Here is a 24,101-nt window from a genome sequence, read left to right as displayed (position 1 = left end):
CTTCTGAAATCTAAGAAACGAGCTGAGTTGCAGAAAGGTAAAATGGATGACACTCTGGAAAGCTGAGTCAGAGAGCATCTGTGAGCCCAGCCCTATGTGGTATAAGGAAGGGTGAAGACTTACAGACGGGTTAGAAGACACTAGGTAACTCAGGACGAACCGGGAATGCAAAGCACCTGATATGTCCATGTACTCTTAGAAATATACTTCATTCCTTCTCCCAACAGAGATTAATATGTTTGCTGTGCCAGCATATTACTGTGCTGTGCCTAGTACACTTACACTGTACTCGGGGTACAGTATAAGACATCGTCACAGTCTTTTCGTTTCTGGAAACATGGACTAATGAGAGATGTGTATTCTGGATCCAACTGTATACGCTCAGGAGAAGAGGAGATAAGCATGGCCTTGGATGACCACTCAGAAGGCTTTCTGGAAGTGGGAACGTGCCAGGCAAAATAAGAAAGACACGACGTGAAATAAATGGCTCCACAGCACCAGCGGAAAGAGCTTGGACGTCATAGCAAAAGGACTTGGTTTAAAGCTGACTCTCTGAGCCTTTGTTTCTCATCAGTAAAATGGGAAAGATAATGATGGTTTAGGAGATTACATGAGTTAAGGAGGAACTGTGCCTGGTTCAAAGTGGGGTCTCCTAAAATGACTGGTGGGGGGTGGGGCAGGAGGCAGGGGTGATAAGAGTCTGGGAGATAATTTCTGGTGTGGCTTCCTTCCCAGCCTTGATCATACTCCTCCTCCTTTCCACACCCCACTCCCCATGGCCAGGGTTAGGGTAGGTAGAATCCAGGCCAATACCCACATCCTGGTGGCCTGTTTGCCCTGAGCTTCCTGAGGTATCAGTACAGCAGGCTTCTATGGGCCCAGTGAATTTCCACAAGCCAGGAGGGCCCCACTTGGAGGCTCACACCTCTGGAACTGACGACGTTGGCCAAGTTCAGGCCGTGGGAGGGGAAGGCAAGTGCTGTGTCGGCTGGATTTGATGGGGAAATGGGCCTCCAGGGTGGAAAAGGAAAATAAAGAGAAGGATTCTTGCTGTAGCTTGCTCACAGAGAGCTGCAGGTCTCAAGGCCTCCCCCTCCCACGTCCCCACCTCAGGTTTTTGCTGGAGAATTAGCTTCAGGATCTAACCTAGCAAAGACACGCTTCCTCCAGGAAGCCTGCTTGTATGGCCCAGTCCCTTGTGCAATCTCATTCCTCTAATCCTGTCTATTTGAGTGTTGCTTCACCCTCATAGGCCAAGTACAGTAAGTCTTCACTTAGCATCTTTGATAGGTTCTTGGAAACTACGACTTTCAGCAAAATGACATATAATGAAATCAGTTTTACCACAGGCTAGTTGATATAAATAAAGGTTCTTAGGCATATTTCTGGTCACAAAAATATCACCAAACTTCTAAATAAATTTCCAAAATGCTTCTAATATTAAACATTGACATAAATGTGAGCTATCCCTACATTTAAGAAAGATTAATAAAAACAAGCAAGATCATTCTTTTCTAACTTAGTTACTCCAGTTCAGGGTCAAGGGTGGCTGGAGCCTATCCCCAGCAGCTCAGGGCACAAGGTGGAAAAACACCCTGGATGGGACACCACTCCACTGAAGGGCACTCACATTCACACACACACACTCACTCACTCACTCACTCACTCATACTGGGACAATTTAGACATGCTAATTAACCTAATATGTACATCTTTGGGGTGTGGCAGGAAACCCAAGTCCCTGTAGAAAACCCACACAGATATGGGGAGAGCATGCAAACGCCACACGGACAGTGGCCCCGGCTGGGAATTAATGTTTTCTCTCATCAACATTACAACAAAATGGCATTGAAGGGAACATTATTCTCTCATCAACATTACAACAAAATGGCATCGAAGGGAACATTATTCAAGGACCTGCTATATTTTTGCAGCATATTATTTGGTACAGTGCATTTTCAACTCAGATTCTCAGCTTCCACCAGAAAAGGCAAAAAGGAAAGGAGAAAATACACATTTACTGAGACCTTGCTGTATACCTCGCTCTGGGCTGAGTACCTCTCATGTGTACTCATGCAACAGCCCTCCGAGGTAAGGACCAGTATCTCCATTCCACAGATAAAGAGCCTAAGGCTCAAGGAAGTGGACCTTCCAGAACTGGAACCCTAATCTGCTGGACGCTGAAGCCTATTTAGCTCCTCTGTACCAAAATAAGATCTTCTCTGGAAAAAAAATATACATTCTGTGGTGAAATCAGTTTGGGAAATGCTGCTTGGTAAGTAAGCATCCCTGTTAAGTCTCCCAAGCCACAGTAGGATATTCAAGGTTCTGAGAGGTCCTGCCAAGGAGAGTCCTGGCTGACTTGACTTACCCCAGCACTCTCCAAGGGACACCTCAGTTACAGCTGCTGACAGCCCCCAAGACCTCTGGGCATACACTTTGGGATATGCCATCTACAACACGAAGATTGCCAAAGCGGGAGTGCTCAGAAACAAGCTCTCCGAGGAACACAAGGTGGGCCATGAAGGCTGAATCAGACATGAATGGGATGGTAGGAAGAAGGGCATATTCGGTGGAGGTGAGTGTGCTGAGAAGTCTAGACAGGGAGACAACAGCCCCAGCTGAAACCCAATATCCTAAGTACGTGAACCATTACCATCTTATTTGACCACAAAAGTCTGTCTTTAAAGCTAGAAGCACAGAGTGACTCTCGCCATGCCATCAGGCACTGCAGGCAGGAGTTGAAATGAAGAAGTCTGTCTCTGTTGCCGAAAAACGGACAAAATGCAGCATGGAGGACTTTAGTTAGGCTTTCATTAGGCCATCAGTAGAGGATTCTAACCAGTCCCCCATAAACCACATGCATTATCCTACCATCACCCATTTGCTCATGTGCCCTGCCCTGAAATGTCCTTTCTGCACATCTTCATCTTACCAGCATCCACTATGCAGTGCATCCAACAAGAAGACTGAAAACTCCATCCTCCCTGCCCTCCCTGGAATCAGGAAGTCCCGACCCATTTCAGCTCCCAAAGGAGATGCTGGAGACTTACGATATCAACGTCAGGACTTGGAATCTCAGTACTAAGATTAGGCAAAAAGTGGTATTGCAGAATTCTGCCCAGGACTGAGCACGCCTGGAGTGCTGTACACTGACAGGCCACCACGTGGTGACAAACGTAGCTGTGTCCAAGTGTTGATAGCTCAGATAGGAGACTTCTGGAAACTGGCAGATGAGACACAAGTGAAGGAAAGGGGTGGGGTGACATTTATAGATGGGAGTACAATCAAAAATTTTAAGTATATCTCACAACTGTCTAGAGGGATGCTTTTTAAAAAGTGGTTCCCGAACCAGCAGCATTAGCATCACTTGGGAAGAAGTGAGAAATGCAGATTTTTTGCATGCCACCCCTCCCAGACCAACTGAGTCAGAAACTCAGAGTGGAGCCCAGTCAAGCATTTTAATAAGACCTCCTGGTGATTCTGAAGCATGCTAAAGTTTGAGAACCACTGACCTGGAATTATTCCTGTTAAAATAATTGCTCCTCAGGAGAAACAGTGTTAACCTCCCCTGTTGTGGACAGTGGCTCAGAGAGGACATCTGTTCTATCCTAGGACTCACAGCAGATAAGCTGTAGAGATGGGGCTCCCAACCCCAGTCATTCTGAAGCTTCCTGGCAGGCGGTATGGACAGAGTTGGGTGCCCAAGGTACTAAGAGAGCTGCTTGCCTTGGCCCCAGAGAAAGCCTTAATTGGCTCATTAATAGCTGTGATTAGAGAGAATGGAGAAGCCTTTATCTTTGAAGTGCCCTGGCTATGCTAGAAGCTCATGCAGGGAGCTTGCTGTGACTAATTAAAGCTGAGCTGTGTTTCCTGTCAAGAGCCCAGAGTGTGAAGGGCTTCAAACGAGAAAAATTAAGCTTCCATTTCCATTCAGGGGCAATGGATAGAACCAGTAGAATGAAGATGAGAAGAAGGGGCCTTTTCAAGGGGCAGGGCCCCTGGGCTGGAGGTAGACTCTGGGTCTCTTCTGAAGTATGTGACCAAAGAGATACTTCTGGCCTTGAGGGGGTCTGAGGGCTCGTACATTCCCACAGTGGTAACCCTAGGTCTGACATCATCTTCATTCTTATTTTTTAAGATTTTTGAGCATATCAGCTTTTGGCCTCTGATTGCACCTGCTCAGGTGTGTGAATTAGAAGTAGTGAAGGAGGCCTGGGTGACAGCCCTAGTGGTAACAGGATCTTAGGGCTGTGAAGGTTCTAGTCCCAAAAGTCATATTCACTGCAGGCTCCCAGGGCTATAACTACGACTCCTACTTTATCAGCAGCCTTTCCTCGAGTCCTTACTAAGTGCCAGAGACAGGGCTGAGTGTTTTATATTAACTTATATAACACCCTCAATAGTCCTACAAGAAAATGTACAAGGCGCATGTTAATTGACTGGCCCAAGGACACATGTATCTGAGCGAAGGATCAAACTCAGCTATCACTGAATCAAAGTCTTTTGTTCTTAACCACTAATATTGCCAAACTGTCCCGATCCTTGAACTTCCTTTCTTGGGCCCTGGATCATTTCAAGCTGAGAATGCTAAGGACACCCCCTCCTTTCACCTGGTGAGCGGACCTGGGACCTCTCACCCTTGTTTTATCCTTCTCCCCACCACCACCCCACTCTGACGGAGGACAGAACCTTTCTTGAAGACACTTCGTGGCTGAGTTAAAGGGTCAAACTAGACCCCAGCTATGTGGGTCTGAACACAGAGATGTTAATTCCGGACCAGTACTCAAGACGCGTGGTCTGAAAAATGGCCTGCTCTTATTGGATTAATTTATTTCTCTGATCAAATCATAGAAAGTTTGTGAGGACATATAACCTTTAGTGAAAAGACTAGTACATAAAAATGAGTATTTTTGAAACTGATATTTCAGTTCAAATAAGACCTAGATAATTTAAATAAGAACGATGCCAGGGCACCTAGAGCCCATCTTTGTATCTCCAAATAGTCAAAGGTTTCCCTTCCTCAAGGCCTAAGTGAAACATCCACTCTTCCAACGAGTTGCCTCTTCACCACCCCCCAAACTTCCTCCCCCAGAAATGGTTGCTGCCCCCCCCCCAGTTCCCTGCCACTCTCTCTTTAATGGCCTACCTCAGAGTCGAATGTGGGCCTGCTTATCCCTACCTCCCCACCAGTTCTGAGATTTTCAGAAACAGTCTAAGTTATCCCATCTCCCCAGGGCTAAGGCTGAGTGAACGAAAAAATGAATGACTGTTTGACCAAGAGTGTTTTGTTTCTTGGCCTAGAATTCATCTCTTGCTCCCTGCAATCCCAGGACTTAGTGTCTTCCTTGGGTGCTACAGCATTGGGGAACGGTGCCCAAGAGACTTAAGGAAAGGCTTGTGGAAAGAATGAATGATCAAAGGACTTGCATCTAACTCAGAAATGCTCCTTCCTTGGCAGATCACGTCCTTGGCAGGGTTAACCTGGATGTGTGAGCTTACCCTTCCCCAGCCCAGCCCTGCTCCTCAGCAACCTAAATCATGTTAGAAGGGGTGTAGGCCAGGCTGAGCCTAATAGGGTGTAGCCCAGCTGGGAGCTCTGGCCGGGCAGAGGGTATGGGGCCAAATGACCACTGTCACCTAGGACCCCTTTACACAGAAGTAAGGGGAACATGCCCACTCAGCTCCTCAGCCTGCTCAGCAGCTCACAGCTCACCTTGTTATGCTAGGTTACTCAGAGGCCTGCACGTCCTTGGCCCAGCCACGGAAGTCAGCATGATGGACAGAGAAAACACACAGAGAAGTCATGCCTCCTTCACTGACAGTTACTGCCCCCTTCCCATGCTCGCACGATGATGCCACCTGCAATGCATAGTTGAGACATAGGGCACAATGGCCAATGGGATGAGCAGTGTGAATTGTTTCAGGGAATTGTTGGGAGGCAGCCTGTCCACAATGGCTTCCATAAAGCCAGCAAGTGGTATTATATGTGGAGAGGAAAACAGACCAAATCACACTCTCCTGCCCTTACCATCTGGCTTTCTGCCTCTTCCTGCAGTTGATGGAGGCAGCCTGGTGCTGCAAGGAGAGGGCTCTACCCATCATCAGGGCAATGTGAGACCCACTTCCTGAGCACGACTCATTTCCACACCAAGCCCTGGGCTGGTAGACACATCCACATACATTATTTTCACAGCCAATATTCAGAGGAGGGATTAACCTTCTGGGAAAGATAGGAAAAATGAGACCAGAGAGACTCAAAGAGGTAAAGTCATGTGCCCCCTGTTGGTCTCAAATTTCAAGCCTGAGCCAGACTTGAAACGAAGGACTGAAGGACTCGCTGACCCCATACTCTCCTGCTGCCTCCCCCCAAACCACAGACATCTATTCTGGCTCCATCTCAGCCACACACTTGCTCTCTTTCTGTCAGGTAGTGCTTCCTGCCGTGCCTGATGAAGTCCTACCCACCCTTCACGGTGCTACTCAGTTACAGTCTGCTTGGTCACATGCCCACTTTTCTCCATGACCCCCTCAAACGGTGCCTGCTATTTCTGTTATAGTTGGAATCAGGATAGAAGCATGGATTGCAGCCTGCCTTCCATTAGAAAGGACTGCATGAGCCTGGGCCTCTCCCTCCAGGTTGGGATCCTTGGGGAAACAGAGCCTGATGATAGTCACTCGGCCCATCATACAGAATATAAAGAGATTTGTCCCTCATGGTGCTCCAAGTAGAAAGGAAAAAGCAACCTCTCTCTCTCTCTCTGTCGTCTGTCTGTCTCTCTGTCTCTGTCTCTCTGTCTCTGTCTCTGTCTCTGTCTCTGTCTCTGTCACACACACACACACACACACACACACACACACACACACCAGGAAGCTCTACAATTTGGCATGAACTATCAGAGATCATTGGATGCAGCCTCTTAACTCTTCAGATGGACGGAGAGAACCAGAGAGATCGAACACTTGCTAAGGTCACTGGGCCCTTGGAAGACTCAACCTCTTCCAGCAGGAGGTTCCTACCCTGCCATCCTTCCCCACCTCTCATCCCTTGCCTGCCAGAGAACGGCTGGACTTCCTCTTAACCAGAGCCATGATTTATGTCGGCTGGTTACCACCAGGCTCTCTCCGGCCGCCAAGTGCCCTGCTGGCCAGCAGCTGAGGCCTGTCTGGCAGGACATATTTGGATGATGAAGCCATGCCACACGCTAGCCTCAGCGCAGGAAAGAGCAGCTCGACTTGGATGCCCACCAAAGGCTGCCAGGCTTGGCTCCTTCCCACGAGTTGGGCAATAAGATTTAGTCTGGCAGGGGATAAGGGCAGTGCTTAGGAGGGGCGAGGCTAGCCTGGGAGAGCACCACTCTAGGGCAGAATGCCCTGGGGCTTGGCGGAGCCCAGGAAGTATAAGCAGTGAGAGAATCCTGAGCTGGGAGCCAGGAGACATGGACTCAGACCCAGCTCCTCCACCAACTCCTTATTGGGTAACTCCAGGTACACTGTTTATCTTCCTCTCTATACCTCAACTTCTCCCCTGTAAAGTGGGAAGGATTTCTTTGCCTGCCTTAGGAAATATAGAAAGAACACATGAGATACCAAAAAAGTGTCCACTCTCTTCAAGCCTCAGTTTCCTCATCCATAAAGTGGGACAAGCACATCACCTCCCTCACAGAGCTGGCATGAGGATTATTAATATACAGTGCCTGGCACAGAATGAAGGCCAAATGTGCCATGACCTACCCCTCATATGATTAGTATTAAATTGAGGCAGCCATTCCATCCCTCTAATTCTTAGTTTTTTAATACACCTTCTTCACAAGGGTTGGTATGAAAATCAAATTCAGAAACTGAGGCTCAGAAATTAGCTTGCGTATAAGCTGGTATAACTAAGAATTGATAGAACTGGGTTCTGAATTTAGATCTAACTCTTAAGTCTATGTTCTATCCACAGCACCAGTATCTACTTACCACCCACTGGCTTTCAGACCTTGCTTTTATGGTGAGTGTGGAGAGGTCATTCTCCTTTAGAGCTGGCCTGCAGAGGTCAGACATACCAACTGACGCAGCCCCTAGTTACTACTCCACATCGGCCCTCTTGTGTTGATGGTAATACTAAAAAGCCCAGCCTCCCAGGAGAAAAGACTAAAATAGAAAGCAAGGGAGGACTGGCCTGAGTGCCCAGTGAGTAATGTGCAGGCTCTGAAGAGATGATCACAAGTGCCAGGCTGTGTCCTGGGCTGCCCAGCTGTGTGCCCGGCCATGCTGGGCCACCCGTCCTCCTTCTTAGGCTGTCCTAAGTCCTCCCTGCAGTACGAGGTGAGGCTCAGACTAGGAAAAAGAACATGGATTTTAATCTCAAGCTTATGTCACTGACTTTCTACAAGACTTTGGACAAATGCTTTTACATTTGAGGGCCTGAGCATCTCTTCTGGAAAATGGAAGTGCCACGTGAACTAATCAGTTGCGGGTGCCCTTCTCACAATAGGACTTTTTATGCCCATAAACTTTCAGGCAGTGGGACAACTCACTCCTCTTGGCTTTATGCTTCATTCTGTTTCTTCAGCATCTCTTTAAAAAAAAAAAACCAAACAATCCTCCCTTCATCTATTAATGTCTCCGGGACACCCAGCTGGGGAATAAAGAATGTTAGGAAGATGGCTGTGGAGCCCAGATCAATCTGCAGCTCTTCATCTCCACTTGGAGGGGGACAAGCCAAGGCCGTGGCCAAGCCCTGTGAACATGAGAGCCTGCAAGTCCCAGAGAAATAAACACGCTTCAGAGTGAGATGGGAGCCAACGGAAGTCAATAAGCTCAGAGGGACTTGAGACATTTTTGGATCTTTACGCAGAGTTTTAATTTATTTGGGGGGAAGTCGTGGGATGCTAGATCCCAATCTGACCTAGATAAATAATGATCTGCCCATGAAATGACTAAAGTTTCTATCTCAAACCTGTCATCATGCCCTGCTGTCCTCTTTCCTTCTGAGGAGCTAGGACCCAGGTCTCTTGATTTATTCTAATTCCACCACACACACACACACACACACACACACACACACACACACACACACCCCCCAGAGTACTGAACATGAAGAAGGTGCACAATAGAAGAAGCTCCACCCATGATCTTCAACCCTTGCCGATCAGGGCCCCAAGTACACTCTGTGAAGGTGTGATCACCAGGAGCCAGTCTTGTCCTGAGTAGGTGGCAGGTGTCCACTTTGGCTAAACTCACGTATGTTGCAGCCCATGGATTCCGGGAAAAGTGGTCAGCTCAGATGTGATTCATTGTAGCCACAGAGCCTCTGGGTGTGACCTTAGATAAGTGAGTATGTGGTGGAATGTTTGAACATTCCGAATGGGGACATCAAGAGACACCCTGATCCAATCAACTCATTAACGAATACATGTCTGTTTATTAATCGGCAGATGGTGTCTTTCTGATCTCCCAACTGCTGGGCGTAGGGAACCCAGAGGAGTTGAGACAGAAGGAAGAGATATGTGAGAACGGAATAAACACTAGTTTACAAAAAAGTTAGTCACCGGATGGAGGAAAAATGGTCAAGGACAGAAAACAAATGTAATCTTTGGTATTATTATAGAGAATGATACAGTAAGACTTCCTAATTCTATAGAAGTTTCTTACTTTCCTAGAATCAAATTTCACATTCACCATAGCCTCATCAAATACGCTTTATTATGCCCATTTTATAGATGGGGAAACTGAGGCAATGAGCAATAAAGTGGCTTGCTCCAATATCTTGTTAACAAAATCATTAGAAGTCTGTGCTATACTTTTGAAATCACAGAAGGTCATCATTTTGACCAATTTTATTCTAGAGTAAGGATAATGCAAAAAGGATTCCAAAAGATCGATTATGAATCATTCATTAAACTTCCTTCCAAAGTATCCTCATAGGAGATTACAAATCTTTGCCTCATAAAACTAAACCTATGGCAGTTTTCCTTTGAAAGAACTTTTCCTCTCTCTAATTTTACTTTAAATAGCTCAATCCTCGTGTTCTATTCTTAGTCTGATTCTTTTCTTATTTTACGTACTCTTTTTAAGTGGACTCATTCACATCGTGACTTTAAGTGTATCTCTAAATTGTCCATCTTGAGCTTTTGGCCTGACTATCCCCATAGCACTTAAAACTTCCCCAAGCAATACTTTTATTTCTTTCACACTCAATCATGGGAGAAAAAAGGACAGGAGGGAGGGAGGGATGAAGAGAGAGAGAGATGGAGGGAGAAAAATGGATGGTGCTGGAAGAGTCCTAAAAGATTGTCTAGTCCGTCCTCAAGATGAACAAACTGTCCAGATAGAATAAGATCCGGGACTGAAAATCGTGGTTTCCTGACATCTGGTCAGGATCTCTGTAAGAGCAGTGACATAGAGTACTGAGAAATGACATAGTGAAGGCAGAGGGCCAGGGTGAAAAACTGGGCCTTTGCTTCAGCACACTCTTCACAATGTGTGGTCATTGATTTGTGTGTTTACATGTGTGATGTCTATCTTTGCAGCGCCGGCTCCATGAGACCAGGGACCATGTTCACTACTGTATCCCTAGCACCAAACACAGGACCTGAACACACAAGGCACTCACTAAATATGTGCGCAGTTCATAGTAGCAACAACGTAGAAAGTATCTAAGAATTAAACAAAGAATACAACAGACCGCTATGTAAAAAAAATACAACGCTAACATAGGACATAGAAGATGATCTGAATAAGTATAGAGATATTCCTATTCATAGATGGGCTGACTTAATATTAAAAACATGTCCCTTCTCTGAAATCAATATAAACATTTAATACAAGGACAACCAAAATTCCAGTTGATTTTTTGATAACTCAATACACTTACTCTAAAATGTACTTGGAGAAATACAAATACATTTAACCTAAAGACTTTAAACATTAAAAAAGAAAAATGAATAGATGAGAACTCACCTTCCCAGATATTGACATGCTACAAAACCATGGTAATAAGCACACTCTAGTACTGGCACAAGAACGGATAGACAAATACGCCTTTGGTATAGAACAGAGAGCCCAGAGATACTCACATTCACACGTGTGGTTGCTGGACGTTCTCTGTTTGCCCTTCCAGATCCTTTCTCCACCCTCTTCTACTCTTGTTCTAAGAGGTTGGCCTCCCTGCATTGCATTAACCATATTTCCTTGCCCTGTGACTCCTGGTTGAATTTGGCCATTGAGAGGCACTGGAGAGAGGTTGGAAAGAAAAGGAGAGAGGGGATAGTTATGCCCTAGCTTTATCTCTGCCAGGCTGCAGGTAGGTCCAAGCTGCATTCGTCTTCCAAAGACCAGAACACCAGCTACAGTTTTCTCTGGGTTTTGACAGTCACTCCCTTCCCCTGCTCCTTCACGTCTTGGGTGGGTAACTAGGAAGTGGAAGATAAGAGCTTCCTCAGTGTTGCTTCCTGAGGGCCCTACCTGCCCTTATTGGTTTCCTTAACCTGCTAGTCTTTCATTGAGCTCTCCTTAGTTACTGCATTTGGACTCGCCTTTTGTTTTCTGCTAGGCCCCTCACAGACGATAGATTAGGTAGGTAGGTAGGTAAGTAGGTAGGTAGATAGACAGACAGATAGTTAGATTATAAATGTATAAACTTAACATACAATTGAAGTAACCTGACAGATCAGTTCAATGCAGATTGTTAAGTAAGTTGTGTTGAGAAAATTAGCTCCTCACAGGTAGAAGAGGAAACCTGGATCCAGTACTAAATACCACATATAGAGGTGGTGTCATGTAGATTAAAAGAACAAATGTGAAAGATAAAAACATAAAGTTAATAGAATAATAAGTTAGTAGAAGAATACAAAAAATATAAAGTTAATAGAAATGTAGAATACCTTATGACTTAGACATGGGAAAGAATTTCTCAACACACTATTTAAAAAAAAAAAAAAAGAAGAAGAAGAAGACAAGCAATAAGGAAAAAAAGATGAATTTCGTTCCACTACAAAAATAAGATTTCTGTTCAAAAAATGGAGTAAATAAATAAATAAAAGTCAGAATTGAAGATATTCACAATGTCTAAACTGACAAAAAAAAAATTGGACATTTAGAAGATACAAGGAACTCCTGCAGATCAACAAGAAAACTCAGGAAAAAATGGGGGAAAGGTACACACAAACAATTTTCAGAAGAAGAAACCCCCAAAAGACAAAAAGTATATGGAGAGTTGCTCAAAATCCTTAGTAATCAGAGAAATTCAATAAAGCACAGCGATATATCACCTTATATAATTTACACCAATAAAAATTAGAAAGCTGGATAATGGCAATGTTTTTCAGGATTCCTTATACCCCTCAGGCTGGCAGAACTATGAGGTGGGAGAGCCAATCTAGAGAACATTCCCCATCGCTTAGTCAAATTAAGTATGTGCATATTTTATGAATTCAGCTATTGAGCTCCTGGGTATGCATCCCCCTAAAAAGCAAATCCCAGAGATGTACAAGAATGTTCAGTGCAGTATTATTTGCGGAGTAGAGGAGTTGGAGGTAACACGGGAGATTATCACTCAGAGAGTGAACAGGTAAAATGTATGAGATATCACCACTGCGTATTATGCAGCAGTCAGAAGAAATATAAATTGATTGTAATAGCATACTCATTGGTACAAAAAGTAAGGACAGAATCAGATTAATAACACAATACCATTTACATAAATTAAAAACACATGCATACAATAAGACACTATATATCTGCAAGAACATATACAAACAAAAAATCCACATTAAATTGCTAATAAGAGTGAAAGAGGGGATATCATTACAGAGCCATATGGTCCTCTCAGTTGATACAGAAAGTGTACAGTTGTGGGAAACAAGCAACATATAAAATTTAATTGTATTTTATATACTTTCAAAGTACCGTCATAAATTTAAAAATCTAAATGCTATTTATATGAGCATCAAAAATTATGAAAGACTTAGGGATAAGTTTTAGAAAAGATGTGCATGTTATATATACTGAAAAACTCAAAATATAGCTGGAGGGAAGTTAAAATCTAAAGAGAAATAAGCCATAATTATGGGTCATAAGACAATATTATTAAGATGTAAATTCTCTCCTGATTGATCTGGAGATTCATTGCCATCTCAAACAAAATCTCAGCAGGATTTGTGAAAAATTTGACAAATTTATTCTAAAATTTGTATGAAATGCAAATGATTTAAGGTAGCCCAACAAAATGAAAAACAAATTTGGAAGACTTACATGGCTAGTTTCATGACTAATTATACCGTTTCAGCAATAAAGACAGGGAATATCTAAGTGACCATAGGTTAGACCAAGATTTCTTAAATAAGACACACAACGCACAAATTATAAAACAGACAAAAGAACTTGATAAATTGGATTTCTTCAAAATTAAAACATTTGCTCTTCTAAAGACACAAAAAAATGAAAAGACAAACCATGTACTGGGAAGAAATATTTGCAAAACTATGTTTGACCAAAGAATTGTAAACAGAATATTTAAAGAACTATCACAATCCAATAAAAAGCCAAAAAGCCCAGTATACATGACCAAAACATTTGAACAAAGACTTCACTAAAGAAGATAAAAGAATGTCAAATAAGCACATGAAAAGATGTTTAGCATCATTAGTCACTAGAGAAATGAAAATTAAAACCACAATGAGATACCACTTTACACCCACAAGGATGACTAAAATTGGCCCTTCTTATTTGCAAGTTCCACATCTGTGGGTTCAACCAACTATGATGGAAAATATTCAGAAAAGAAAAAACTACATTTTTGCTAAAATGTACTATCTAGTTAGGCCTATGCTGGTTGCATCTGTACTGAACATGTACAGATTTTTTTCTTTCCTCATCATTATTCCCTAAACAACACAGTGTAACAACTGTTCTCCCAGCATTTACATTGTATTAGATGTTGTAAGTAATCTAGAGATAATTTAAAGTATATATGAGGGTGTGCTTAGGTTATATGCATATATGCCATTTTTTAAAAAGAGCTTGAGTATTTGAGTCCTTTTTTAAAAATGGCATATTTGCATACAGGGGTCCTGGAACCAATACCCGCAAGAACAATTGTAATTACAAAAATGGACAAGACCAGGTGTTGCTGAGGTCATAACTGGAACTATCATAACTCTCACGCACTGCTAAATGTCTGACATAGGAAGTGCTCCCATGTTATCATTTAGCCATAGCAGTTAGTAGTAGCAGCCATTATGAATATGAGCTATGCAGTGTAAATGAAAAACTTGGATACAATATCTACCCTCATGGAGCTTCTGTCTAACCACCTGTACATGTGACATTCCTTTGAATTCGCTCTCTTAGGAACTCATGTTTTTCCTAGCCCTGAGCTAATGCTTTATGTTATCGATAGAAATAGTGATTAGTCCAGTTACAGCCTGTCTTGGAAGGCTTGAGGGAAAACGATCTAAACCTGTAAGGACACAGTTGACAAGGAAGCGACTAGACTGCATGCATGACCTGATGATCTGAGAGGGGGACGAAGGAGACGGGACTGCTAAACTCTTCAGACAGATTAAGAAAAAGCTCAGAGGGGAAAAATTCCACTTAAGTCAGGGAGCTTCTGCTACTTTCGAGGCTGACTGGATTCCAAAACCACTGCTTCTATGCTGAGGCAGCTGTGGTACAGCGAAAGAACACAATCTAGAGTCTGAAAAAGGCTTAGTAAGCTGTGAGATCCTGAAGAAATCACTCCATTTCTTTAGCTTCTGATCCCTGGGCATATGTTGGATGAATGAGTTAGTTGGTCAATGAATGAAAAAACTATAGGCTGTCAGTACCATTTCTAGACACAAGGTTTTTTAAAATGATGATCAGGAGAGTGAAAAGAAGCAAAACTTTTGATATAAGGAATGGAAGAAGGAACAAGAAGACACAGGGTAACTTGGTCCCTGTGAATCTATGCACAGCTGTCATGAAGGAAGTGGAGGACCTGCTCCATGTGATCCCAGCATGGGAACCAGCAAATAGTGAGTATAAGGGAGAGAGAGGCAGATGTAGGCTCAATATATACAAGTGTCTAAATGTTCAGTTGCTTAGAAGTGGAGTTGGCTACTTCAGAAGGCAGTGAGCTTCTTGTCACTGAATGTCATAAGCAGCATCTAGATAAGACTGATGAAAAAGGGGTTTTAAACAAAATGTGAGAAGTGGAGAATCCAGCCTAAATTCTGAACTGAGAGAAATGGAGGTTTGGATTTGGATATGATGAGTTTGAGAGGAAAGCAGGGCATTCACGTAGAGGAGACACAGATTGGAAAGTCATCATGAAAATGTCAATTGCTGAAAACAGAAACACAACTGCTTCCCCATCGGTAAGTGAAGTCCAAGCAAGTCCAAATATTTAAGGACATCTGCTGGTGGGAGCCATCAGAGCCGCTGCCAGCTCGTACTGTGCCTTGTGGTATCAAACATGGACGCAGCTCCTTGCCACTGGCTGGATTTCACTGCCCACTCACCTCCTCAGCAGAGCACCCTTGTGCAAGGCACAACCTGCTCAGATGCTCACTGGCGTGGCCCTGGAGGCCACCATGCCACAGACACTCATAACTTCTTCCATAAGCCATCCATGTTACAGATGACTCGTGCTCTTTTAAAACATTTTAGAAGAACATTAAAGTATTTATCCTAGGACAGGAAATACTTTTGAGGCTTCTTCTTATTACTGTTATTAATAATGATCATAAAAGTCATATTCATGACTTTTTATAGTACACAAAGTGCTTTCATATCCATCACCTTGACCCCCACAACAAACCTGCAAGCTATGCATTACTATTGTTCTCATGTCACCAATGAGGAAATGAAGGTCTGCAGGGATTAGGCTAGGAAGTTGTGAAGCCTTTTCTCATACAGCATATATTTTATAGTTATAAGCTCTGAATCACCATATAAATGTATAAATCTACTTGCACAGAACACATTGGTCCTGCAAGGGTCCCTATAAAAAGAATATATGAAAAGCAGTCAGCATTCTCAGGTTTAGATGAGCCACCAATAACCCCGCTTAGCCCACTTACACTTCCCTTAGCTCTGCTTGAGTCCTGGTGACAATCTCAGTAACTTTTCTGTCCACCTCAGCCAGGGTCTCTCATTCTAATGAATCTCAACTTTGGGTTCATTTTGATAGCATCCTGTTCTTGGCTTCCTCCTATTAAGACATCCCCCACAAATGGTCCTCCTCTGACAGGTAGGTCCTGGGACCTCCCTTCCTGATGCCGTTTTGAAGGCGTTCTCTCCGGGAAAGCAGAACTCACTATTTTAGAACAGCTTTATCGATGACCTGCATCTTTCACGTACATGCTGCCTTCCCTCCTGTCTTAACAGATGAACTGCCCTAACCAGGACTGGCCCTTCCATTGCCTCTGGATCTCAAGCCTCTTGCCTTCTCTAGTGGTTCTCAAGGACTTCTCCAGTGTACCCCTCTCTCCCTGGGATCATAAGTTCTGCCAGACCCTTTGCACCAGCATACACCCACATTATATAACCCATGATTTTTAAGTCTCCTCACTCATCCTATGTTTTTATGCCACTCTATTCCGTACCCTTTCCCACAAAACTGCGAGAAAGAGTTGCCTCTTCTCCTGCTTCTACTTTCTCTCCTTTCTCTCTATTCGCAACCCATTTTGCTTGAGTTTCCATCTCCAACAGTCTGCTGAAATGACTCCTATCCAACTCCCTGTAGTAAAATCTACTGGTCACTACTCTGGTTTATTTTATTGGATATCTTGACAGTTCTCTCTCCTGGTTTTTCTCCTACTTCGGTCACTTTTGCTGGATACTTCTCTCTCAAACGTGAAAGGATTAGGTTCCGTGGGCTTAGTTAGACCTAGGCCTCTTTCCATTCTCTCTCTCTCTTTCAAATCGTCTGTTGGATTTAAATATCATCTCTATGCAATAGAGCCTAGATTTATCCTTCCAGCCCTGACTGCTCCCCTGTGCCCCAGGCTCATTTATAAGCTGTTTCCTTATCATGTGCATTTGGACCCTAGTCCTGGAGTCTTAGAACTAAAATTGGACTCTTGATCCCTCCACTCCAGTCCCTCAAAACTCCGCTGCTTCCTCATCTTTCCCAGATCAGTAAATGGAGCCAGTTGCTCAAGACAAAATCCTCAGACTCATCCTTGATTTCTCTCTGCCCCTCACCCCCACATCATATCTGCCACAAAATGCTCACTACTTGCTCTAACTCTCTATGAACCCAAATCTACTCGCTCTCCTTTAGTTTTACTTCAACCACCCTGAACAGAGCCACCACCGTCTCCACTCCAACTACTGTCCTAGTGCCCCCTGAATTCCTCACTTGCCACCTCACTAACCTCCAAACCAAAGCCTGAGCCATTTTTTTTTAAATGTAGATCAAATCATAGTACTCTTCTTTAAAACCCTCTTATAGCTTCTCAGTTAAACTGGAATTCCAGCTCCTTACTTTGACCTACAAAGTCTGACTTCACCTGGCTCCTTCATCTCTCGAATGTAATCTCTTAGAATTTTCTTCCTCATGTCCTACACATCAGGCTTCACTGGAGTTCTCTGAACTCACCCAGGTGGCTCCCTCTCTTGGGCCATGCCCAGGCTGGTCCCTCTGCTGGGAGTGCTCTTCCTCCAGACTTTCTCCCAGCTGACTCCTTCTCATCATTCACCAGGCACTCTCTATCACTTTTATTATCTCCATTGGTATCAGTTATTTTTCTATTGTTTTCCTTCATTCCTGGAAAGGAAGGTCTGCGTGAGCAAAGACCCTACCTCTCTTGTTCACCAATTCTTTAGCACCAAGCATTGATTAGACTCTCAATACATACATCTTGCATGCATGCATGAATAAATGAATGAATGAATGAATGAATGAATCCTCTCCCCCTCTTTGCAGAAGTCACCATCACTTCCACATGCTACACACTGAAGAGGCACTTGATCTCATCTAGCACGTGGCAGTCTCTGGAGCCACACTGCCTGGGTTCAAACCCTAGCTCCATCACTGACTGGCTGTGTAACTTTGGGCAAGTTTTGGAGCCTCGTTTTCCTCGTCTATAAGATGAGGATAATAACAGTGCTTCCCTCATCCAGGCGGTTAAGAGTTAACACATTTAAATGAAGTGATAGAACATTGGCGGACACATAGTAAATGCTTAACAAAAGTTACTAATGATTATATTCTTGAAACAGCAACTCTATAAGACAGGATTTCTCAGTCTAGGCACGATCGATATTTTGGGTGGGATAATTCTTTGTCGTGGGAACTATACTATGAATTGTCGGATGTTTAACAGCATCCCAGCCTCTACCCACTAGATACCAGTAGCGCCTTTCCAGTTATCATAACCAAAAAACATCTTTAGATATTGCTAAATGTCCCTGTGGGGGCAGGATGGGCAAAACCACTTGCTGTAAGGCATATGCTTTTACTCCTATCAGCAGATATGAAATTGTAAGTTCATAGAGCTTAAATAACCTGCACAAGATCACAGGGTTACAAAGCGGAGAGCAAGGATTGAAACTCCTATCTTCTTGGCCCATGCTCTTTCCTCCACAGTTCGCTGTGCTCGAGGCCCAAGCCCCCCTTCGCTCACCCCGGTCGGCTCGCACACTCACAGATGCGTGCTAATTACACAGCAATGTAAAATGTTATATGTGGTTTGTTATTTTATATCCAGGAACACGGTCCACAGCCTTCATTACATAAAGCAGCTGTGTGTATACTTGGGGTCTAAGTGCTATTTAGTGGTCAGCTCGATGAGGTATTTTGTTTCAAGCATCACGTTTCTTTTTTCCCTTTCCATACGTCTATTGAATCCTATGTAGAGGAATAGAACCTCACACAGCTTTGGCTAAAGCGAAAGGCAAAAGTCTCCTAAATGACAATCGTCCCACCGTCCTAATTAGATTGAGAGAGACAGCCCAGAATGCACCATCTGTGGTGTGAATGTGTCCCCCGGTGGTTGTGTGTGCATGCGTGTGTGTGCATGTGTGTACGTGTTCACCAGCCACACCCAGTCTGACCCATACAACCTGTACTACATCGCCATTGGTGTCTTAAAGGAAGCAAATGGTTTAATAACAAGAACTAGAATCCAAGCCTTCTAATTCTCTGCTGTGTGGCTTAAATATGTCATGTGTCCCCTCTGAGACTCAGTTTCCTCATCTTTAAAATGGGGGTAAAAATATCAGTCACACGGCGTTACTGAGATCCTTTAGATAAAGGATCTGGCACAGGATTGGTCAACAGTAAACCCCAGCTCCTTTCCCTCCCTCACTTGCCAGAATCCTGACCGTGCCATCCTAACCGCCCATTCCAGCCCCCTCTCAACATCACCCCTCTCCCCTAGCCAAAATGTTCTATTCCCTGTCACACTTCTTTCTCTTTGCTTTCATCAGTCTCCTCACGTAGGATGCAAGCAAGGCTCTTTCCATCCATACAAATCGAACATTTCCCTCCTGGCCCAATTTAAATCCCTCTCCTCCCAGAAGATATCCTTGACACTCCAACTCTCACTCACTTCTTCTGGATTTTTACAATACTCTGTTACTTGCCTGGCACTGAAATGCACTGCAACTAATCACCTGAATATCTTTTGTCTTGTTCAGAAATTGAAGTAGCCAGAGGTCAGGATTATATTCTTTCATGCTTAACACATTACAGTATACCCAGGAACCCAATAAGTATTGGTGAGTTAATGGAGTCAGTGTGAATCATTGTACTTATATGACTGATGGCTGCACACATCAAGCCGTAAACACATCTTGTCTGAAACCTGACATGCAGCCACTCTCAACCAGCACCTGCAATTTATGCAGAGCAAGCTAAGGTTACATCCTCTGAACATCAAGATGAAGGGCAAGGCCCTTCCTGGTGCCGTCTTATTTCTAACTCTTCCCAATAGTTCTCGAATTCTAAGCTCTCCCCATCATCATTTACATTTCCCCAAATATGCCAAACATTTAGATTCCATGCCTTTGCATATGCTGTTCACACTGTCTGAAATGACCTTCCTTTCCTCACCTTCCCTGCCCTGCTCATTCTCAGATATCAACTTAAATATCACCTTCTTGGAAAGCAAAGACCTTTGCTGATCTCTCTCCTAAGCTTGACTTTCTTCTCTCCTAAGATGCTCCACCCTATCCTCCCCTATTTGTTTCCCAAAGCACCATATTTGTTTGCATCTCTGTCTCTCTCACTGGGTTGCAAGCTCCCTGAGGACAAAACCTTGGACTGATTTCTCTGTGCTCTCCACTCCCCTACTGGGCTGCACCATAGTCAGGCTTTTTATTTTTTAATGAATGCCATCTTGTATAGCAACTCTAATCCTTTGTTGTGGTTCTATGATCCTTTGTCTCTTTTCCCACTCCTGCAAGGAAATGTCCTGCTCTGAATCATCTCAGTGTCTACTTTTTTTCTGGTTCTCTCCATCACTCTAGACTGTCTTAAGCACGACTGACCTCTGCATGGTCTTGAAATCTGCTTCTCTTCTTCTCTACTCCCCAAGACAATCATGTCTTTCGATCATCAAGGATTAACTTCTAACCAACTAAAGCTGGGGTGGAGAAGACAGAGCCTGGGGTGGACGGGAGTTGGGTACAACTGGGGATGGAGTTGGAGCCGGAAGTCAGGCCAGGCCAGGTCCATTTGAAAGCACCAGCGTGGTCAGTGGCCCAGGGGATGGCTAGCCAAAGGGCGGCCCTCAAGCCCAGAGCAAAGCTTCTCCTTTGAGTTGGCGGAGCAGGGGAGCTCCTCACCTCCCTCTCTGAGAGACACCCTTTGGCAAGAGAAACCCGGGGCTCCTGGATCTGCTCAAGAGCCAGACTTTGTTGATTTAGTTCCGCTACAAGGCTTCTGTTCTTGCTTGGGCCGTTAAGGCCTACAGATTCCTGGTACCCATCTGATTGAACAACTTAATTAAAATGCAATAAAAGAAAAGTGGGCCAGATGTGCCTGGGGAGAGGAGGCAGGCATCTGTGTCCACTGCCTGCCTTCTGAGCCCTATATCCTTCCCATCCTGCCTAAAGGCCACTGGGCAGGTGGTGGCCATGGAACTCTGAACTCTAGTGTGGGGTACAGAAGACACTTGAAAGTTATCTGCTCCATAAGCTTGTTCGTACTGATGATAGGGAAACTGAGGTCTAGTGGGGACAAAGTTGCTCAGTGAGATGTTAGCAGAAGCACGATAAATCTCTAGGACTATTCATCCAGGGCTTCTCTTGCTACACAATGTGGGAGAAAAAATTATTCGAAAATGCTAAGACCCTTGTTCTTAGAGAACACTCTCTCCTGAGGCCCTGAACTTTTTTGTAACTTGTTTGTTCTTTTTTGGCGGGGTAGCAGCTTTGTGGAAATATAGTTCATATGCCATACAATTCACCTTTTAAAGTATATAATTCAATGGTTTTAATATACTCACAGAGTTGTGCAACCAACATTACAATCAATTTTAGAATATTCCTTACTCCCCCTCAAACCGAGTAGCCTTTAGCTATGGTCCCTCAATCTCCCCATTCCTCTTAGCCTTAAGGAACCACCAGTCTACTCTCTGCCTCTACATAGTTGCCAATTTTGGACATTTCATATAAATGGATCCATATTATATATGCTCTTTTGTGACTGGCTTTTTAGATTTAGCATAATGTTTTCAAGATTGAGCCATATTTTATCAGTCCTTCTTTCCTTTTTAGGGCCAAATAATATTCCATCATATGAGTATATCACATTTTGTATATCCGTCAGTTGATGGACATTTGGGCTATTTCTCTCTTTTAGCTTTTTGAATAGTGCTATCGATATTTGTGCACACGTTTTTGCATGGACAGATGTTTTCAATTCTTTTGGGAATGTCCCTAGAAGTGGAGAAAGCTTTCATCTCATTAAGAATATCAGCAACAATACCAGCGGAAATACTAAAGCATTATCGCACACATGAACTCAGAGACTAATGAGGGCGGGAAGCTGGATGGCGAAAGAGAGACACAGATAGGTTAATTATTTTGGCTCTGGTCTCACAGGCATAGGGTAGGGCCATGGAAGAGGAAATCATAGCTGGCACTCATGACAAATGGACAACAAAGCTTTTATAATTTTATGCAAAAAGCCCTGGGACATTTAAAAAATCACTCACACAAATTCACATGTACCATCGCTTTCATTATATGGGTTGGTTTTTAACTTGATCAAGTCCTTTTTTTGTCTGCTATCTGCCTTGTGTCTTCCAGTTACCCATGGAGACCATCACACTGCCTCTCAGTAGAATTAAATTCTCCTCCCACTTCCCAACTGTTTCACCTCATCCTCACCAACCAGAGTGGTGGCACTGTAGGGAGTTTGGGAGCCTCCATGAGTGGAGGCTCTTTAAAGGACTTCTCTTTTGTCACAGCTGCAGTTCTCAGAGCTCTGCGTGTGGAAAACACGGAGCCACACTGTTCTCTCATACTGTCCTGGCTTTCTGGCTTGCTCTGCATCTGTCACCAGATGTGTGCATGGCTAAGAGACCAAAGTTGCTCTGGACATCTAGCAGGTTGAACTACATGACATCGTCAACATTTATTCATTTCTGACCTACAGAAATGGCAATTCCGTGTGTTTCAACCTGCTAGTCTCTAGTGTCTTCCTGTGTTTCTCCTAAAGGTGTGCCCTGGAAGCCATTTTGCCCTTCCAGCCCTGCTAGTCTTCCTCTCCCAACCTTTTGAGTGGCCATTCTCCAGCTGCTCAATCTCGTGCCCAAAGGCATGAGTGGAGTAGTGGGAGCACTGGGCTGGGAGCCAGGAGACCTTTCCATTCTCTGACTGTCTCCCCACTGGTCGGTCTTCCTCCATCTCCCCTTCCAATCCATGCCTCCTGAAAGCACAGATCTGCTCCAGCCACCCTCTACTTCAAATCTTTCAATGACTCCTGATAACCTAGTATGCATATAGTATGAACTCTGCAGTCTGGCCAGGAGACGCAGTCTCAGCTCCGATGGCTGGCTTTTTTGCTCCAGCCATGTCTAACTGCTTGTAGCCCGCTGAAGGCACCTCTTTGCCTTAACATCTGCTCTTCTTCCACCTGGAAAGATTTGTGCATCTTCTTCACTCAGCTACCTACGACATCTCTCAAGACCACGCCCAGGAGTCTTCCCTGAGTCTCCCGGCCATGTTAGGGACCCTTCTTCTCTGTTCCCATTTCCCTGTGCTTCCATCTCTCCCGGCACTCATCCTCGTGTTTTAATCATTTCTTTGTGTGTCTGCCCCTGTCTATCTCCCTCTCTAGCTTGTGAGCTCCTGATAATTCTATCTAATTCATTTTCTGTTTAACGGAACTAAGCAGTGGTGACTGTGACTCAATTTCCCCATTTGCTGGAAATGGTCCAGAAGCTTGAGCGTTACACCCCTTGGCCTTCTCCAAGCTTCATTTGCCTCTCAGGAGCAGAAGGGGGCTGGTTTCAAGGGCTCTTTCAATTCTTACAGTCTAGGGAACTGCGATATGAATCCTTACCCTCCCAGGCCCCCCACAGGGATCTCATGTGAGTCCAAGGAAACCGATGGGTCAGGACCGTTCAAATGGAAAGTTCCAAGAAATTCTGAGTAAGATTATTTTCTTCTTTTATTTTAATTCAGCAAATGTCTGAAGAACACCTACTAAGTGCATGCCAGTGTCAGTCAAAAAAGTGGCGGGATAGAAAGTTGTACATACCAGCTTCCCTGGATTCCTTTGAGTGCTGTCTTCCCAGCCAGTCTAGGGGTGCCTGCCCACTCCTGGCTCTCTCACTGCTCACTCCCGCCAGGACCTGTGCATCAGATGCTTTGGACAAGGGTGGCCCATGCCCCCAAATTTGTTACCGTCCGCCAAGTCCGCATCCACCTTAGAGCCCACCAAGTTTGGCCGAGAGAGGCCTCGGCCCGGGCGCCCTCTGGCGGCCGCACGCGGAAGCTACGGCCGGGCGGGGAGCAGGCAAGGGGAAGGGGGAGGGAGGAGGGAGGAGGAGGCGCGGGCAGGGGAGGAGAGGAAAAAGTTGCGCTGGGAAGTTTGGAAAGTTGGGAAGTGGCTGCTGCGGGCTTCGCCTCCCTCCGCGCGTGTGTGAGGGAGCAAGCGAGGGAGAAGAGAGGAG

The 24,101-nt window shown here is 44.4% G+C and overlaps 1 long non-coding RNA gene across 8 annotated transcripts in view; it reads right to left on the bottom strand.

Annotated features, from left to right (window-relative positions):
* Nucleotides 1–24,101, bottom strand: part of LOC107196217 — a 38,964-nt gene that overhangs the window by 12,632 nt on the left and 2,231 nt on the right. For 2 of the 8 annotated variants that reach the window (XR_001517588.2, XR_003048550.1), the window contains exon 1: nt 23,687–24,095. The exons of 2 other annotated variants lie outside the window; for them this stretch is intronic. This is a non-coding gene — a long non-coding RNA (uncharacterized LOC107196217). Of the gene's footprint in view, nt 1–3,053; nt 3,210–11,063; nt 11,220–23,686; nt 24,096–24,101 lie in introns of those variants that run through there. 4 more of the 8 variants (XR_003048549.1, XR_001517589.2, XR_003048554.1 and 1 more) reach the window with 4 other exon arrangements.

This window comes from Pteropus alecto, unplaced genomic scaffold (assembly GCF_000325575.1).
Source record: "Pteropus alecto unplaced genomic scaffold, ASM32557v1 scaffold25, whole genome shotgun sequence".
Taxonomy (NCBI): Eukaryota; Metazoa; Chordata; class Mammalia; order Chiroptera; family Pteropodidae; genus Pteropus; species Pteropus alecto.
The sequence above is the reverse complement of the archived record's forward strand: the minus strand, read 5'-3'. Positions and strand labels throughout refer to the sequence as shown.